The following is a 19,863-nucleotide window of genomic DNA, read 5'->3' as shown; positions in this document are numbered from 1 at the left end:
AAAAAGTCACTTTAAACTACGAAAAAAGACATTATCTTCAAAGTGTCCTATTCAGTGTTCATTTTTCTAATCCTGGAAAACATGAACGAATGAAGTTTCCTCCCCTCCTCTCACTCAAATCCCCTTTTCCAAAAGGCATAAACATCAGCAGAACTTGTCAGTATAAGAAGCAAACATTCCAACTGTGATACTGTGATGCAGACTTGGATTCTGAAGCAAATCATTTGGTCTCACAATATCAATTAACAGCAATGGCCTATCTTTATAAAGGTAATTTCTGTGAACTAAGTAGAATTTTCTCTGAACTAAGTAGCAAATCTTTACCTGATTATATGGGTGAACAAGCCCAAATAAATATTTAAGTTGCAGAACAAAAAGTCTTCTTAGAGGGTCTCTTGCAGTCGGTTATTAAATGTACAGTCTGCAGCTGATTTTACTCCATGAAAACGTGCACTTCAAGAGGATGTGATACTTTTCATAAAATATTTTCTAAAAGTACAAATATTCAGAGACTGTATACCGGAAAAACTGAGGAAGTCACAATGGCTGCTCAGTCACTTTAGCCATCAGGATTCATTAGATATTTCTTATGTTTTATTTGTTGAGGTATCATAATTTTGGGCTTGCTTCTTTATTTCATTTTACCATTTACTTAATTTATCTTCAACTCCATATTTGGCAACTCTTAGCTTTTGGCTGATGCAATATTTCCAAAGGGGTGGTTTTACTTCTTCCAATACTTCCATTTAGAGGACTTGACGTATAAATTGCACCAAACGTAGGCACCTTAGTGTTTTAGCGTTATTTCTCATGGGTTTATAATTATTTTATTCATCTTTTTAAAGGCAGAACATAGATTTGTTTAAAGGATTGAAGAATTTACTTATGGTAATCCCCAAAACTCATTTTTTTTTTTTTTTGTGAGGAAGATCAGCCCTGAGCTAACATCTGTGCTAATCCTCCTCTTTTTGCTGAGGAAGACCGGCTCTGAGCTAACATCTATTGCCAATCCTCCTCCTTTTTCCCCCAAAGCCCCAGTAGATAGTTGTATGTCATAGTTGCACATCCTTCTAGTTGCTGCATGTGGGACGCGGCCCCAGCATGGCTAGAGAAGCGGTGTGCCGGTGCGCGCCCAGGATCTGAACCCGGGCCGCCAGCAGCGGAGTGCATGCACCCAACTGCTAAGCCACTGGGCCAGCCCCCAAAACTCATTTTAAAAAGAGATTATTATAGGTGGGGACTAAGTTTTAAGTACTTCACTTCCTGTTATAGCAAAGTCAGCAGCTGTCATTTCTATGTCCCAGGTTCTAGAGTAGGCGCTTATATATGTATTGCCTCATTCAATCTTCACAACAAACATGCTCTCTAAGACCTGATCGTGGTCATTGACAGAAGAGGAAACTGGCTTTCGAAAGGACTTTCTCGTGATGACACAGCCTACAAAGAGATAACGCCAGAAATTTGAACCCAGCCCTGACTAACTCCAATTCTTGTGCTCTGCCTCTATACCTCAATGCATCCTCTCCCTTCACGCTATGAGAGATTAAAATTTTAGGCAAAAGAAACTATAGCATTTTTTATGACTCACTCTATGAATACCCACCACCTAGGACTTGAATGGGGGAGAGAGGACACATTGTAGCAAGTCAGTAGTGAGATGTTCTCTGGTGTGATTGGTGTGATTGCCACTTCTTTTTGCCTAATTACTGTCTCACAGACATCAGTATCTAAAAACTAGGAGAGATCTTTGTTTTGTTCTTTATGATTTCTTTTTCATGCTTTGCTGAGAAAAGCCACACTAAATAAAAGAGCTTAAAAGTCAGAGAGAAAAGGCAATGGGAACTTAGGACTGGGCTAAAAGTCCCCCTCATTCAGACGGATCTCATTCTCACTTAAAACTGAGGCAAAAATAGGACGCCTTTGAATGTAAAATAACCCAACGTCTTAGAGTCACACACTTAGGACTGAAGATCCAAAGTGGTGCTTAGAAAAAAACCCATTTTTCTAATAAAGGCTGGAAAAACGAGATGAGTGGAGATTAATCACAGTTGAGCATCTCTGAGAAAAGTACCAACCATGGAAGTGTTCTCTTTGCATAACATCCATAAATCCCAAAGAGACCACACTGTTGAAGGTAAACCTAGAAAAGATGAGGCTGCAAAACAAGAGATTCAGTGAAACTGATTCAGTCAACCAATCAACAAATATTTATTGATAGTTGTTATCAGCTCTGAATGTATTCAGTGGCAAGTAACAAAACATCAAACTAACATTGGTTTAAGCAGATAGGGCTGTATTTGTGTCCAGAAGAGCCAGTCAAGAGCTGGCTGGTATGGATGGCTCAAAAATGTCAGCAAGGACCTAGGCTCTTTCTGTCTTTCCACTCTGATGTCTTTACTATGTAGGCATTTATTTGTTTGTTTGGTTTTTTGTCTCACAATCTCAAAGGTTCTCTTAGATCTTTAAATCTTGTGTCCACATTCCTGGCAGGAATAAGGCAGAAGAACATAGAAGCAAAAAAAATGCTTTCACCTAGTGTTCCAATTATCTATTACTGTGTAACAAACTATTACAAAATTTAATGGCTTTAATGAACAAATTTAAAATATTATGTGTTATGATTCTGTGGGGCAGGGAACTAAAATGACTAGGGGTTGACCAGTCATCTCTCTTTCACTCTTGTCATAGCCTCTCCACATGGCTAAGGTGAGCTTCCTCAGACTGTGGTCCCCTCAGGGTAATCAGATTTCTTGCTTGATGGCTTAGGACTCCAAAAAAAAAGGAAGGGGAAAGTGCCAGGTGTCATAAAGCCTCAGCTTGGAGGTGACATAGCATCACTTCCATCACATTCTATTGGTTAAAGCAGTCACAGGCCAGCCCAGATTCAAGGGAAGTAGCTATAGACAACTCCCCACAACCCGACCACTCAATGGGAGGAGTGTCAAAGAATTTACTTTCATCTTTATCACAGTCTGCACTCTTGTCATAAATTATTTGTATTTCCTCCACATGCAAAAATATACTTATCCCCTCCCAACACCCAAAAAAGTCCCATTTCATTATGGCATTAGGCTCTGGCTCAAGCTCTAGAATCTCATAATCTATATGAGATCCAGGGGAGATAAGGCTTCCAAGGTGTGACTCTTTGATTCCAGTTCCTGGAGTATAATTCCTCTTAAGCTGAGGAGCTATGAGCTAAAAAGACAAGTTATCTATCCCTTATATTGCATTGACCAATAGTTTGATCTCTAAGATGTGGAAAATCCAGAAGGCAAGGAGAGACTGATGCTAGAGGGCCAGAAGTTAAGAAGAGAAAACAGCCTGAGAAGGAACTTATCTACCCCCCTCCTTTGTCATTTCTTTCAAAGAATCTTCCTCCACAGGCCTCTATATCCTGCCTTTATATTTTGGATTAATAAAAAACACTTTAGTATTCCTTGAGACAAGAATTGAGTCTTTTCACCAAATAAAACCATAAAAGACATAATTCACCATTGATCAAATTAGAAATGAAAATTTGTGTATTATTATAAATTTCTGTATTAAAATTTAAAATTCAAGGCACTTGGAAGCAAGATTTTCATCACATGATGATTGCAAGTTATGACTGTCAGGCATTCTATCACACATTTCAATTACACTGTTTCCATTTAAGGCATTTCAATCACTACATAAGAGTTCAGACTTCTATTGTACACTAACTCCATTTCTAAAAGCAACAGCAACATTTGATAAAATAACATTTTGCAGATACTTACTTTCAGAGCAACCACTTTGCAATGGGAAAATATAGTTGTCATAAGACTTTGGATAAGCTTATTTGGCAAATATCTGTCCTGCTTCCTTATTTACTTGTCCTGTCTTGCCTTCTCCTCTCCTTTCTTCCCTTCTCTTTTCTTCCTTCTTTCTTTCCTTCCTTCTTTTCCTCTTCCCTCTTCTCTCTCTCCCTCCCTTCCTCCCTTCCTCCCTCCTTTCCCCCCTCCCTTCATTCTCTACTTTCCTAGTCATAGTTTTCACTCTATGTTTTTCCTTTTGAGACAGATAGTTCTTTCATAGCTAAAACACACAAAAATCTCCTATAGCTCTGAGAACTCTGGGTATTACCACGTCAAATGTCATACACAAATGTCTAGAAAATGTTAAATTCCTGAAGGTCGTAAATCCAGCTGTCACTTTTCTTTTATTTCTTAATTGTTGTCAACTCATTTCAGTCATCCGTCCTTTGCCTTGCCACTAAAGAGAAAAAGAAATACTGTAAATTGAAAAAACAACCAATGTACTCTTTATAGCTGTTTAAAGTCAAAGCAATTTATCCATATTCATTGACTAGTGTGCATGATAGTTTATATATTGACATTTTAAAAATATCTTCTTTCAGGTTGAAATTCAGTATACTTTATGGCCTTTATTTGTTCAAAACTTTTATAATATCCTGAAGTGATAGAATTTTATGAATAAAAGACCATCTGGCTTTCCAGAGAATTTTTTTCAGCCTCTTTGAATGGGGCTGTATTTTCAGTAACAAGCTACATTTAAAAAATGGGTTTGTGATGAATAAACCAGTAAGGTCTCATAAAGTGCCAATTTTGTCTTTTCAGGGGAGCCTTTCTTTATTTCTTGTTTGCATCTCTTTATCTTTCCTATGTTCATAGGAAATGGAAATTATTCTAGGTCTCTATTACTTGCCTTCTCTTTCTCTTGAGTTTTTACCCAGAGGATTGAGTCACAGTGAACCAAGGTAACTAGTACATCAAATATGGAGGTTTTCTGTATTAAATTGGAGAAGACAGCATAAGATACCTCTCCCCACCCCCGAAGGTTCCCATGGGACTAACCCAGTTAATAGTAAAAGACCAGAGATACACCTGCAGCAGATCTAGAAACAAAGAACGATGTCATTCACATTCTAGAAGCATCAGCAATGTTCTATTAATAGAATGCAGGTGGGACAGGACTGATAGAGACAGAAGGTTGACTCATAACTTTTCTCTAAGAAATGTAAATTGTGCTAGAGAATTAAGCTGTATTTGTTAGCTTTGCTAGGTTATGTGTGTAACAAACAATCCCAGAATCTCAGTGGCTTACAAAACAAATAATTATTTCAACATGTAAATGCTCATGCATGACAACACTAGAAGACATAAATGAAGTAGTTAGATGTCCATAACACTACATAGAATAACTGAATGCCAAAGCTAGAAAGATAGACTGATAGAGGTATGTTGCATTGGTGACTCAAACTTTACAAGCAACATTGCCACTGAAGAAGTTATTTCCAAAATAGTGACCAGAATTTGGTCAAGTTCTGAACAAAAGAAAGTAGTTATATTCTACAAAATTCAGTATTTACTAAAATTATTTTAAAAACTATGTTTCTATATGAAATAAATATATGTTATAAAACTGCCATAGTTTTACTTAGATGACTATCCAGTGGGATGTTTGAAATTGTGTGGGCATAAGAAAATTCTTCAATATGTGGAACTTTCCTTCACATTGCAGGATGTTCACCATCTACTATTTATTATCTACCCACTAAAGAACAACAGTCCCTTTGAATCACTGGGACAAACAAAATTGCCCCAACAAATTTTCAAAATGCCCTCCCTAAGGGGTGGTACACCTCTGTTGAGAACCACTGCGCTAAAAGAATAAAACAAGAATCATGTCTATTAAAACATAAAGCAAAAAAATGAAAGGAAACAATAAAAATATCAAGGAAGATATGATAAAGGAAACAGCAAGAAAATATTAAAACAGAAGAACCACAAAGAATAGTAAGAAAATGTTATTCTGCTTCTGTCCAGGATGTAGGAAATTGGAGTGTTGTTCCCATTCTAACAACAACAGAAAAACCAAATAAACCATAAAATCATAACTTTCCTCGAACTTGTCAGAAAACTGACACTTCAGGTCAATCCAGTAGTCTGAAATCTAGGGAAAGACAGGTTCCTCCAAGGAGATGGGCCATGGACACTGGTTCTCCTTTGGCAGAGCACAGCAGGAAGAGACGCCAGGTACCACTCAAGAAGACAAGAAGAATTCAGTGAAAAATTTTAACATATTGTTAAAGGCCAAACGTAGGCTTGTGTGCGAACATAAAATCCCTGGAGACCACGGATACAAGGGGATTTTGCACCAACTCACAGGATCTTCTCACATGCCTCTGTGGAGTACTCATGAGAAAGATTGAGTGGGAGACCAGAGAAAGCCTCTGTCAGTAGGTAGTGCAGGTCTGGAGAGAGAGAGTGGCCTCCCCTGTGCACAAACTGTTTGAGTCCTACATACCTAGAGAACAAGAGCCTTGAACCTCTCAGGGATGGGAAGCAAACTTTGCTGTCTCTAGGACACAGGTGAAGATGTACTGCAGCTAGGCAAAGGGTAAAGCTAAAAAAAGAAAGCCCTCTATGTTTGGTAGCGGTGGTAGGAAACTTTTCTGGGCCCAAACCATTAGAGTTATTCTACTTAGGGAGGGAACAGAAATCTCACTCCCACACAAGACCTCCCGAAGATAAAAAGTGGAATTTGGCTGCCACGGGAGGAGGGGCAAGATCACCGGAGAAGCCACATCTCACAAACCCAAGGATCCAAGGCCTGCTTAAGACAGGGTGGACCAAGACAAAATGTAACACTCCTTCCACTAACTACCAAGTAGACAAGAACCAAGTATCAAACAACAGCTGTCTACTACTGGAAACAAGGCAAGAGCATGCAGAGGGACTCTCCTCTAAAGCACAGGTACACAGCAAAGATCAAAATATGAGCGTAGAGCAGAATTAGTAAGAAAAACTCACAGGCACACTATCTTCCAACCTAAGCACTAGGTAATGCTAGAGGAATTTTAAGTTGGTGGTGCACTGAAGTTAACAGGAGCAACAAAAAAACCCAAACCCAGCCCAACTCTTGACTAGATTTGCTCAACCACTCATAGTAATCATCTAGCAGCATAAGAGGCATAAATATTATATGCCTTTAAAGACATAAATATTTATTTTAGACTCTATTCTCCCACACACAATAAAAAAATTATGTCACAAAAAAACAAGAGGAAAAAAATTACTAGTGTCAAGATATAAGACAATCAACCAAACTGGACTCAGAAATGACTCAGATGTTGGAATTATTGGACAGGAAATTTAAAACATGTTAATATGTTAAAGGCTGTAGTATAAAAATCAGACAACATTCATGAACAGATGGCAAATTTCAGCAGAGAAACAGAAACTATAAGAGTCAAATGGACATGCTAGAAATAAAAATGCAATCACAGAGAAGAAGAATGTATTTAACAGGCAGACACAGCTAAGCCAAAAAAAGAATCAGTAAACTTGAAGATAGGGTAATAAAAATTCTGAAGTAAAAAATTCTTAAAAACAACATAGGATCAAAAGCTGTGGGACAACATCAAAAGTCTAATATGTGTATAATTTTAATTTCAGAAGGATAAGAGAGAGAGAACAGAATATGGAATAAAAAATATTCAAAAAGATAGAAGTCAAGAATTTTCCAAAAAACAATGAAAGATCCACAGATCCAATAACTCGGAGAAGTCCAAACAGGATAAATACAAAATAACACACCTACATATATCTAGACATATAATATTCAAACTGCTAAAACCAAAGATAAAGAGAAAATTTTGAAGGTAGCTAAAGGGAAAAAAAAGAACAATACATTACACATAGCAAAACAAAGATAAGAATTACAGCAGACTTCTCTCTAATTCTGTAATCTAGAATGCAATGGATGACGTCTTTAAAGTGCTGAAAGAAAAAAAACTGTCAACCCAGAATTCTATACTCAGTGCAAATATCTTTCAACAGTAGTAAGGACACACATAGGAATCAAAATATACCTTTAATAAATCAACTTTACAAGTCAAAAACCTTCAGAACACTTTCTGATACTTTCCCCACTCTACACTGAATTTAATCTCTACCTAACCCCAAGTGCTAGACCAAAACACTAGCTTTAACCCATCCTCCGATTCTAGCTACTAATTTTACCTCCTAACCCTAGCTATCATCTCCTTCAAACCATTCTCTTACAAATCACACACAGTGATCTTACAAACAACTTTTATGATTCAAATAGTTTATAATGAAAAAAAAGTAAAAAGAAATCTACAAAATTACATTTCCCACTTTAAATAAGCCTGTCTCCTGAGTTTTTGATACATCCCTCTAAAAAATTAAAAGGTGTTAAATAAATGAATTTTTAAAAATACTTCTAGAATCAATTTCTCAATGTTCAATTTAAAAAAAAACTTGGTACACATTTGCTTTAATGAAAATATAATCTATGTTTCTGAAACCTCCATTTAAAATGCCTGTTGTATCTTTCATGAATGTGATTAAAACATATTTTTCAATGTATCAACTTCAGAAATGAAATTTTCTTTTGTTTTGACCCTCTGTTAAAGGCATTCCTACTCTTACATTACCCCTCTCTTTCACCATTTTCCCTTCTCAAGTCCTCCCCCATTGATATTTTCTTGAGATTTCTTTTGTTCCATAAATATTTATTCCATTCTATACTATTACATCAAAAACATGAGTTTTACATTATAGAATTTAATTTCAAGAATTATAATGATTACTTTGTTTTGTAGCCATAGTTACTGCTGTGTTTTAGTGAGTTTAAAACTTCCTGCCAGTTTTCTTTTTCTTACTGTGTCTTTACCTTTTGTGAGTTAATTTGTTGACTCATCTTTAAAATGTCTGAACTGTGTCTTCAGGAAGATTTTTCAGACAAGTTTCATTAGTTCCTGAGTATTTAAGACTATCCTTCATTTACCTTCATTTGTCAATGATAGTCTAGTAAAATAAATAAATTTTAATTCACATTGTTTACCCCTTAATACTCTGGAGACATCATCTTTCTTTTTTTCCTTTAAAAATATTTTTAGGTGAGCCTAAATGTAACAAAGATGTCCCTTAGTTCTTTAATAATCAGCTAAAATGTTCAATGCCCATCTGATATAACTCTAGAAAGCCTAGACTCTCATTGCATTCTCTTCTTTTAGTATTTATGAGTATTTGGATTTTTCACTGCTTGATACCAATTATCACTGACAACCTTGTGCTGCTGTAGATCACTACTCGGCCTTCCTCATCCATTTGTCTTGTCATCTTGTCCTTAGGCATCTCTCTTGCTTTGTCTGTGCTAGTGTAGCTTTCTTTTGATATTTTTCCCAAAGTGCGTACCCGTGTCATTCTTTTAAATCCTCCAAGCGTAACTAATATCCATCTGTAGTATTAGACAAAAGAGTTACTATGTGGAAAATTAACATGTAGCAGAGTGCAGTGGTTAACAGTGTGGCCTCTGTAGCCAGACTGCCTGAGTTTGAATTTTATCTCCACCATTTACTAGTTTGTGGGCAAGTTACTTACACTTACTCTGCCTGTTTTCTCAGTTTTAAAGTGGGAAAAATAATAGTGCCATCATGAAGATTACACGAATTGTTTATAAAGTGCTCAGGCCACTGCCTGGCACTCGGTAAGTGCTACATGAATGTTTCTTAAATAAGGAGAAAAAACAAGTATCTCATAGGTAAACTCAAAATGGTTAGCAAATGTGAGTATTGCTATAATTCATTGGCTAAGGTAGCACTCAGGAGACAACAGTTAGAATGTTCTCAGCACATTAAAAAAACACAATAAATAGTAGTTGTTATTACTGTTCACTTTGTGGCTCTTTCCTTAGCCTCTGCTAAGTCTCATATAGCATGAGTCAGCTGACCTCCCAAGGATTGCAATGCTCTCAATTATGTCCCCACTGCTTTATTTTATATTTAGTTTTTTCCCCAGCCTTACTGAGGTACAACTGACAAAACTGTATATAATTAAAATGTACAACATGATGATTTGATATACATATACATTGTGAAATCATTACCACTGTCCCTACTACTTTAAATCTAGGCCTCCAGGTCTGTCTCAGGCTCGGGAAGAAAAAAAAAAGAATATATATCCCTTCCACTCCCACACAGGAGCCACACTGACCCAATGAAGACGATCTTTTACATTAATATGCACACAAACATAGAAGTTAGCTTTTTATTTTCTCAACATCCTCTTTCCAAAAGAGGGCCATCACAAGCTAAAGATCCACCAAAGCGTTGGTTCCAAAACCAGAGAGCTCCAACTTCTAACAGTGAATTCAAACATCCACCTCCAGCAGGAGAAAGAAACTACTGGCAACATCCAGCAATCTATTACCTTTGCTCTTATAGGATTCCTTCTTCACCTTTGAGTTTCACAAACTTCATCAGACAAGTCATATGCTAGAGTCAGCTTTCATTTACTTTGATTTGCCTATACACTATCATAATTTCTCACATTTTCTAATAAACAATGTTTTTTCATCTTGGGTTTCTGTCATTAATACTGCTTAATAATGATCAATAATTTTAATGATCTATAGGTACTTCAGGGAGAACTTTCAGGAGTGGGAAATTTAGACACATATGCTCCAATATTCATCTTATTCAAAGGCTCAAGACTATTTAGAAGTAATGGAAATGAGAACCTAACATTTAAAAAATTATTAGACATAGCTAAAACTTTATTCATAGGTAAATCCATGCCTGTAAATACTTTTAGGGTTAAACAAGAAAGAAATAAATTATTGAGCCAAATATTCTATTGAATAAGTTAAGAAAAATCAAATACAAACCAGCATGAAATAAGCAAATAAAAAACTTATGACAAGAAATAAATGAATTGTAAAACAATTATAAATCATAGTCATAAAAAATAATTTTGAAATAGAAATAGAGTCAAACTGATAAATCAACTTAAGAGTCAGAACTTTGGACAGAAAAAACAACAGAGAGCAATAAAAAATAGACAATTTCTCTCACAAATCTAATTTAAAAGAAAGAAAATGAACAAAAATTATAACTGCAAAGAGTATATAAAATAGGTAAGAAGGTAATTAAAATTAATACAACTTTCGAGTTGAAAATCTCAAACAGATTGTATGGAGAAAAGAATAAAACTATAAATTATTATTTTTTGAAAAATGAAAAAGTGTGCAACATCACTAATCAACAGAGAAATGCAAATCAAAACCACAGTGGGATATCACTTCACACCTTTTAGGATGGCTATTATCAAAAAACCAAAAGATAACAAGTGTTGGTGAGGATGCAGAGAAATTGGAATGCTTGTACACTGTTGGTAGAAATGCAAAATGTGTCACTACGGAATACAGTATGCAGGTTCCCTAAAAAGTTAAAAATAGAACTGCCAGGGGCCAGCCCAGTGGCATAGTGGTTAAGTTCACACACTCTGCTTCAGCGGCCCAGGGTTTGCAGATTTAAATCCTAGGTGCAGACTGATGAACCACTCATCAAGCCATGCTGTGGCAGCATCCCACATACAAAATGGAGGAAGATGGGCACAGATGTTAGCTCAGGGCCATTCTTCCTCACCAAAAAAAAAAAAAAAAAGAACTGCCATATGATTGATCAATTTCACTTCTGACTATATATCCAAAAGAATTGAAATTGGGATCACCAAGAGATATTTGTACTCCCAGGTTCATTGTAGCATTATTCACAATAGCCAAAATATGAAAACAACTCAAATGTTCATTGACAGATGAGTAAAGAAAATGTGGTATATATAGTCAATTGAATATTATTCAGCCTTAAAAAAAAGGAAATTCTTCCATTTGTGACAACATAGATGAACCTGGAGGACATTACACTAGGTGAAATAAGCCAGTCTCAGAAAGACAAATACTCTATGATTCCACTTATGTGAGGTATCTAAAATAATCAAACACATAGAAGCAGAGAATAGGTAGTTACCAGGGGCTGGGGAGAAGGGAAAATGCTGTTAAATGGGTATAGAGTTTCAGTTACACAAGATGAATAAGTTCTAGAAAACTATAAATTATTAAAATAGGTCTCAGATGTAGAAAAACTGAATAGCAGTAAATCAACGAAGACTTAGTAAACATATTTCCTTAACATCATACACAAAGGATAAGGCTAGATCAATTAAAAATCAAAATGTGAAATGTAAAGCCATATCATTAATAGAAGGTAACAGGAGAGAATATTATTTCAACATAGAGACAGGGAAGTAGTTCTTATATAAAATTCAAAAGAACAGGCCTTTTTTTTTTTTTTTTGGTGAGGAAGATTGGCCCTGAGCTAACACCCATTGCCAATCTTCCTCTTTTTGCTTGAGGAAGATTTGCCCTGAGCTGTGCCTATTCTCCTCTATTTTGTTTGTGGGTCACCACCACAGCGTGGCTTGATGAGTGGTGTAGGTCTGCATCCAGGATCCAAACCCGAGAACCCAGGCTGCTGAAACAGAGTGTGCTGAACTTAACTGCTACACCACTGGGCCATCCCCAAGCCACTGATTTTTTAAGCCATTCATTAAAAGTGCTTAATTGATTATATCAAAATTAAAGATTTGTTTGTGGAGATCATGCACAAAATTAGACAGAGGTGACTTATTGGGAAGAGAGAATAAGAAGCAGATAATACCAATATATAGTTAAAAGTCGTGGCGGATAAAGATAAATGGTTTTACATGTAATAAGAGCTGTAGAAGGAGAAAATGGGGGAGAGGCAATCTTCACAGGGATAATAACAAAGAAAGGTATGAGTCCTGATATTGAAGAGACACAGTCAGTACTGGGTAGGAATAATAAAAACATGGGTGAAGGTGGTAAAGGTACAAACTTCCAGTTATAAGAAAAATAAGTCCTGGGGATATAATGTTCAGCAGGATGACTAAAGTTAACAATATTGTATTGTATATTTGAAAGATGCTAAGACAGTAGATCTTAAACGTTTTCATCATAGAAAAAAAAATTTGTAACATGTGACAATGGATGTTAAATAAACTTACTGTGATGATCATTTCACAATATACACATATATCGAATCATTATGTCGTACACCTAAAACTAATACAATGTTATAGGTCAACTATACCTCAATTTAAAAAATTAAAAAAAAAAACCAGAAAAGAAAAAAATTCCAAATCTTCACCTAAGCTCATTGTGGTGAAATTGCAGAATATCTAAAGTATAGAAAAAATCTTAAAAGCAACCAGAGAAAAGACAAATTCTCTTCCAAGGAGCAACAATAGCTGACTTTGCAAGAGCAATAATAGATGTTTCAAGATGATGGACTAATATTTCAAAGTGGAGAGAATACTTGCCAGATAAAATATTATTCAAGAGTGAGGAAAGATGGATTTTTTCAAAAACTAAGAAAGTTGGCCACTCATAGACATTTATTGAAGGAACTGTTTACAGATATAATTTTAAGGCATCCAACTATTTGGGAATAATAAATAATAGTTTATTCAGTAAATATAGGAAAGAAAAAACATGGTAAATTGAAAACACAGTAGAGTGGTAGAAACAAGCACAAACGTATATGTAATCAAAATAAATGCACATGGAATAAACTCATCAATTAAAAGACAGACTCAGATTTGAGGAAAACAAAACAAAATCTAGGTATTTAATGTGGCAACCAAATTATAATAACCTAAATCAATAATGAAATATATCATGTTCTAGATGGGATTTTTAAATCCTGAAAACATTAATTTTCTTCATATTTGTCTGTAATTTCATGTAATTCCAACAATAAAAATTTGATTCAGAAATTTACCAGAAGTAGAGAGGCCCATGGATTGACAAGACAATTCTAGAAAAAAACACCATTGAGGGCCGGCCCTGTGGCTTAGCGGTTAAGTGTGCGCTCCGCTGCTGGCGGCCCGGGTTCGGATCCCGGGCGAGCACCGCTTCTCCGGCCATGCTGAGGCCGCGTCCCACATACAGCAACTAGAAGGATGTGCAGCTGTGACATACAACTATCTACTAGGGCTTTGGGGGGAAAAAATAAATAAATAAAATCTTTAAAAAAAAAAGAAAAAAAAACACCATTGAAAATAATCAAAATGTGTGAATGAACTAAGACTCTAAAACATGATGAATTTTTAAAAAGTTGTAGAAAGACAGATAATATAATTTAGATAAATTTTAAAAATACAAAGAAATATTATATATTTTATCTACACATATTTGCATATTTATGTAGTAAATGAATAGATATATGAACTGAAGGAATACACAACAAATTCATTCATGTTGTCTTTAGAGAAAGAAATGGGAGAATGGGCTTGGTTTAGGAACAACCAAGAAACTGAGGAATTGAGGATTTCAACTTTATATATTTATTTTATTTAAACATATTAACTAACTAAAACATTGTTTTTATTTTTTTAAACTGCATCAATATGACAAATATATGTTCATTCTAAGTGATGTGTATGTGAAATACTAAAAAATTGAAATATTACTCTTGATCCTTCATTAATATTTTATCAATTAAAAATGGAATATATGGATAATAAACAAAATCTTTGTTAGCACTGTTGTAGAGGGAGAATTTAGCGGAAATGTCTCAGTCATGAACAGATTAAGGTGACAAAAATTAAATAAGATTTAAATATTTTGAATATATTATTATTAAAGCTGAATATATGTATAATATTTATGAAATATTTATAAATATTGATTACACAAGCCACAAATTGCATCTTAATTTATCTCCAAGGGCAAAAATTGTACAGGTCACAGCCCCTGACATCAATGGAATCAAATAGTAATGTATAAGAAGAGCTTAATCCAACAGAACAGAAGAATATCAACAGAAAGAACTCTTCCAATTAAAAACTATTCAAATAATTTTATATCGGTGAGGAAATCCAAATTACATTAATAGGTTATTAAATATACTAAATGAAAACACAAGAATCACCAGACATTTGAGGAAAGCCTGCTGTGTGATAGAAAAACCAGAGAATACACGGAAAAACTGTCTCTAGGGAAAACAGAAATAAATTAGGGAAAGGAAGAGAACTTCAAAAAGAAAACTCCAATTATTAACCTCAGGAAAATTCAAGACTATATTGCATGCATAAAACTAGTACTGTCTTCTATGGGAAAGGCAAATTCGGGCAAGATAAAACTCTTGAAAATTAAATATATATTGCTACATTTAAAAAAATAATGTAAGATTTGAAAGATAAAGTTAAAGAACTTACATAGAATGTAGAATAAAAAGACAACTATGAAAAACACGTGGGAAAGATTAAGAGACATAGAGAGTCATTTCTAGGAGTCCAATATCCGATTACCAGACCACCCAAAAAGAAAGGTCAGAGAAGAACTGGAAAAGATATTATTAAATTATAAACATAAATTAGTTATAATTATAAAATTATAATTTCCTAAAGGGAAAATGTTCAAGTATTGCACAAGATGGATGAATAAAAGATTAAAATTTTACATATCCATGCGAAGTACTAGAAAAATCAAGCTTCTAAAACTTCCAAAGATGACAAAAGACAATCTACAAAAGAATGAGAATCCAGCTGAAATCATATTTCTCAGAAATGCTGGATGCTATGAGACAATGGAGCAAATGCCTTCAAGTATCTGAAGAAAAGTGATTTTCAAACTAAACTTCTCTTCTCAGTCATATTATCAACAAGTGTGAAGACAGGACAAAAATATTTTAAAATATGCAAGGACTCAGATATTGTCTTTCTTGGGATTTCTTTTTTAAGAGGATGTACTCTGTTAAAATAAGGGCATGAACTAAAATGGGAGGTCAAGGAACAATGAGGGGAAGTAGAGTTCTACCTGTGGCTTAGAGAACAGTCCAGAGTGCAGAGGTGGGAGGGCTCCGGGAAAAAAAAAAAAAGCTTAGAATATGACAGAATATATACCATGATGGAGAGCTTGGGAATACTTTATATGATAAAAGCATACAGACAAATGCAATCAGATTCCATGAAAGCAAAAACACAAAAGAAAACTATACAAGAAAGGCATGATCCAAAGAGGCAACCATCTAAATTGAGGCATGACTTGGGTCACTCAGTACAGCGTAAACAAGAGGAATAAATTTGAACTTGGCCCAAAAATATTCTCCTCGATGGCACAGGTGACCTAACATTAAAACTGTTAAAAAAAAAAAACTGAAAAATTTATCTAGTCATTAGATACACATAATCACATAATCACTATGTGTTGGTTTTCAACTTTTAGGATCTTATAGATAGTTTATATACAAATCATGGAAGAACGAAGATAACAGAAGAAAATAAAAATGTTACAAAAATGACAATGGAAAAGCTAAGGTAAACCCAACGCCAGTTGGGACTTGGAAGGGCAAGGGAAGATGGTTAATGATAATGGTCTTATGACATAAAAAGAGTTGTTAAAAGCTGTATATATTGTTATTGGAAAAAGAAGTCGTAGTTCAGAATGTTACTGTAAATGGAAATTGCTGGTAAATGCTGGTAAATTGCTGGTAAATGCTTGGCAATGATTGACACACAGCTCTCCTCCCACACTCCCTGCCCCCTCCCTCCAAAAAGCCCTGATCTGAAGTGATTGCAAGGACTTCCACCATGATCAGTTTCAAGCTACGAACAAATCGACACTGTGAGTAGAGTTGGAAGGAGATGCACACAATTTGCTCTTACCAGCCTGTTTCAGGAGGTTCCAGCACACCACTGATTGAAATCCAGGCAATCTGGCCCCAGAGGATTAAGCAGAAACCAACAGTGATGGCATTCTAAGCACATTTCCATGAATATCGGTTCTAAAAGAGAGATATTCTGTCAATGTTAGGTTGCCAACATTACTATAATAGCACACTATTAACTAATGCAATGAAATAAGTAAGTGACTACATAGCTACCGAACTGATAACAGGGGCACTTAATTCCAGCCAAATAAAGGAGGGATTTAGTCAATAAACGGCATTGGACAACTGGCAAAAAGTAGTCAGGTTAGAGTCCTACTACACAAAAATAAATTTTAGAGGAATTAAATATCTAAATATTAAAAAAAACCTGAAAGTATTAGAACAAAATATGAAGACAATATTGTTGTAGCTTTGACATAATAGGGAGGCTTTTCTCAGCAGGCCACAAAGTAAAAGATTATTGACATGTGTATGAGTATTTGAGTGAGTAAATAAGAAACCTTATATAATCAGTAATGAATTAGCAACAAATGTGATTATTTATGGGAGCTGGGATTGGATGAAGAATCTATGTCTATATATCTATATGAATTCTCAGTGATTTTCACTTTGTTGTGCTTTGGTATTTTTCAATGAAAATATAGTTTATGATAGAGGAATATAACTTACAAATTTGGACTAAATGGATGATTTTCTGGATAGTAAACATATAGAAATTGAATAAGAGAAACTAGAAAATATGAATAGACCAAAAAGCAGAGAAAATTAGAGGAACTTATCAAACTCCCTCTCTTCTCATTACTTCCTGCTCCACGAAAGGTTTTAAGTTTAGTGTGTGTTGGCTATTGGTCATTTTAACTTTCAAGGAACAACTAATTCTCAAGTTATATCCTCAGTTGTAACTCACAGAATAAATAAGGAAAGCTTCCCAATCAATTTATTTATTCATTTAACAAATATTTGTTGGGTACCTGCTCTATTAGATTCTGGGGCTACACTATTGAATGAGAGTTCTCAAGGAGTTTAAAATCAAGAAAAATAATAATAAAATCAAGTTATAATAATATTTGCAATTATAATAATAACATCTGACAAAGATAGCAAAAAAAAAACCCCGTAATAATCTGAAGGACAGAGAGATGCAAAATAACCTATTAAATATAGGTAATTGAATTTAGTAGTGTATTAGGAGACAATTATATCAAAGTCAATTAGGTTTTATTTCAGACATATAAGGATGATGCAACATTAAAAAAATATTATTATTACCATCAGTGAGTAGTTCTCAAAGAAAAATATACAATGATCTATCCAATATTTTTTCTTCTTTGAACATTAGTTTATTTAACAAATATTTATTGAACACTAATTCCAGGTGCTCTACCAGGCACTGGACATAAAATAGTGAAAGTGAGGGATACTGTTCCTGGTTTTGGGTAGTTCACATTATAGTGGGGAAGACAGAGCAGCAATCAAGCAATTGTACCACAGAGTGAAAAGGGCCATGTTAAGGAAGTGCAGGTACTAAGGGGACCATATATCATGATAAGGTATCTCTCGCAGCTTGGTGTGCCTGGGAGGGCTTGCTGAAGGAAGAATAGGAGTTAGCCAGCAAAGAAGGAAAAAAGGTGTTTGGGGTAGAAGAAATAATGTGAGCAAAGACTACAAGGTGGGAGAAAATAGACTACCACTGGAGTGTAGAGGTTGACTTGGCTGGTGGCGAAAGATGAAGCTGGAGAGGTAAGCAGGGCCAGATCACTCAGTTCCTTGTAAATCATATTAAGGAGTTTGAATTTTATTCTAAGAGCAATTACAGAGCCATTGAAAGATTTTAAGTAGGGAGGTGACATAATCAGTTTTGCATTTCAGGAAGTTCATTTGAGCAGCAGTATGAGAATGAATTGGAGGGCTTGGCACTGATGTCAGATAGTTCAAAGTTCATATGATAGAAGGGAAGGAATGGCAGCAGGGACTAAGGCAGTGGCAGAAGAAGAGGAAAGCCAGGGCAGGTTTAAGAGAGATTTTGGAGGTAGAATTGTGAAGTCTTGGTGATGACTAGATACGGGAGAGAGGAAAGTAAAGGGAAGAGTCAAGAGCTGCTTGGGTGGTGGTGGTGGGAGGATTTGCTAAAAGCTCTCGTTAACTGTTATCATGTTTTTAAAGGGGTAAAAGTTATTTGTTTGAAATTGACAAATTTATTAACAATAAAACACCAGAAACACCCGAAGACACAGAAATCCATAAACTAAATGACAGAGATTTCAAAATAGCTATCATAAAAACATTCAATGAAATACGAGACAACACAGACAAACAATTCAATGAGATTAGGAGTTTCTTCACAAAAGAGATTGAAATCATAAAGAAAAACCAATCAGTGCTGATGGAGATGAAGAACACAATGGAGGAGTTAAAGGAGAATCTGGAATCTTTAAAGAACAGAGCTGACAATATGGAGGAAAGAATTAGTACTTTAGAGGATAGGAATACAGATATACTCCAGATGGAAGAGGAGAGAGAACTAAGACTAAAAAGAAATGAAGAAAGACTCCGAGAAATATCTGACTCTATTAGAAAATGTAACATAAGAATTATAGGTATTCCTGAGGGAGAGGAGAGGGCAAGAGGAACAGAGAGCCTATTCAAGGAAATAATAGCTGAGAATTTCCCAAATCTGGGGAAGGAGCAGGAAATACCAGTAAGCGAAGTCAACAGGACGCCTATATATATTAACAGACAAAGGCCTAGTGGTAAGGCTAGCCAGGGTCAACGACAAAGAAACAATATTAAGGGCAGCTAGGCAAAAACAAACAATAACGTACAAAGGAACTCCCATCAGGCTCTCAGCGGATTTCTCAACAGAAACTTTACAGGCTAGAAGAGACTGGAATGATATATTCAAAATACTGAAAGACAAAAACTTTCAGCCAAGAATACTCTATCCAGCAAAAATATCCTTCAAATATGATGGAGAAATAGTAACTCTTCCAGATAAACAAAAGCTAAGGGAGTTCATGGCCACGAGACCCCCACTACAAGAAATACTCAAGAAGGCCCTCAGGCCTGAAAAAAAGAAGAGAAAGGGAACACAAAGCTTGGAGGAAGGAGAAAAGTAGGTAGACAAACTCAGAAAAACACCAGAAACATTCCTATGAAAATCTATAACAAGATAATAATGTCCATTATTACTACCAATATTAAATGTATTTCAGAAGGTAGCTAGTACAATAATGCAGGAAAATGAAGAAAAATAAATCTTGTAAGCCAGACAACTGTTATCATTATTTGCAGATGATATGACTATGTACCTATAAAACCTA

The 19,863-nt window shown here is 35.2% G+C and overlaps 1 long non-coding RNA gene across 2 annotated transcripts in view; it reads right to left on the bottom strand.

Annotated features, from left to right (window-relative positions):
* Nucleotides 1-3,982: 3,982 nt before the first annotated feature.
* Nucleotides 3,983-19,863, bottom strand: part of LOC131414943 (uncharacterized) — a 94,939-nt gene continuing 79,058 nt past the window's right edge. For both annotated transcript variants that reach the window (XR_009222270.1, XR_009222269.1), the window contains 2 exons: nucleotides 16,539-16,657; nucleotides 3,983-4,233 (listed from right to left, as the gene is read on the bottom strand). This is a non-coding gene — a long non-coding RNA (uncharacterized LOC131414943). The remainder of the gene's footprint in view (nucleotides 4,234-16,538; nucleotides 16,658-19,863) is intronic.

The sequence above is a fragment of the Diceros bicornis genome, chromosome 15 (assembly GCF_020826845.1).
Source record: "Diceros bicornis minor isolate mBicDic1 chromosome 15, mDicBic1.mat.cur, whole genome shotgun sequence".
In the NCBI taxonomy this organism is placed as follows: Eukaryota; Metazoa; Chordata; class Mammalia; order Perissodactyla; family Rhinocerotidae; genus Diceros; species Diceros bicornis.
The sequence above is the reverse complement of the archived record's forward strand: the minus strand, read 5'-3'. Positions and strand labels throughout refer to the sequence as shown.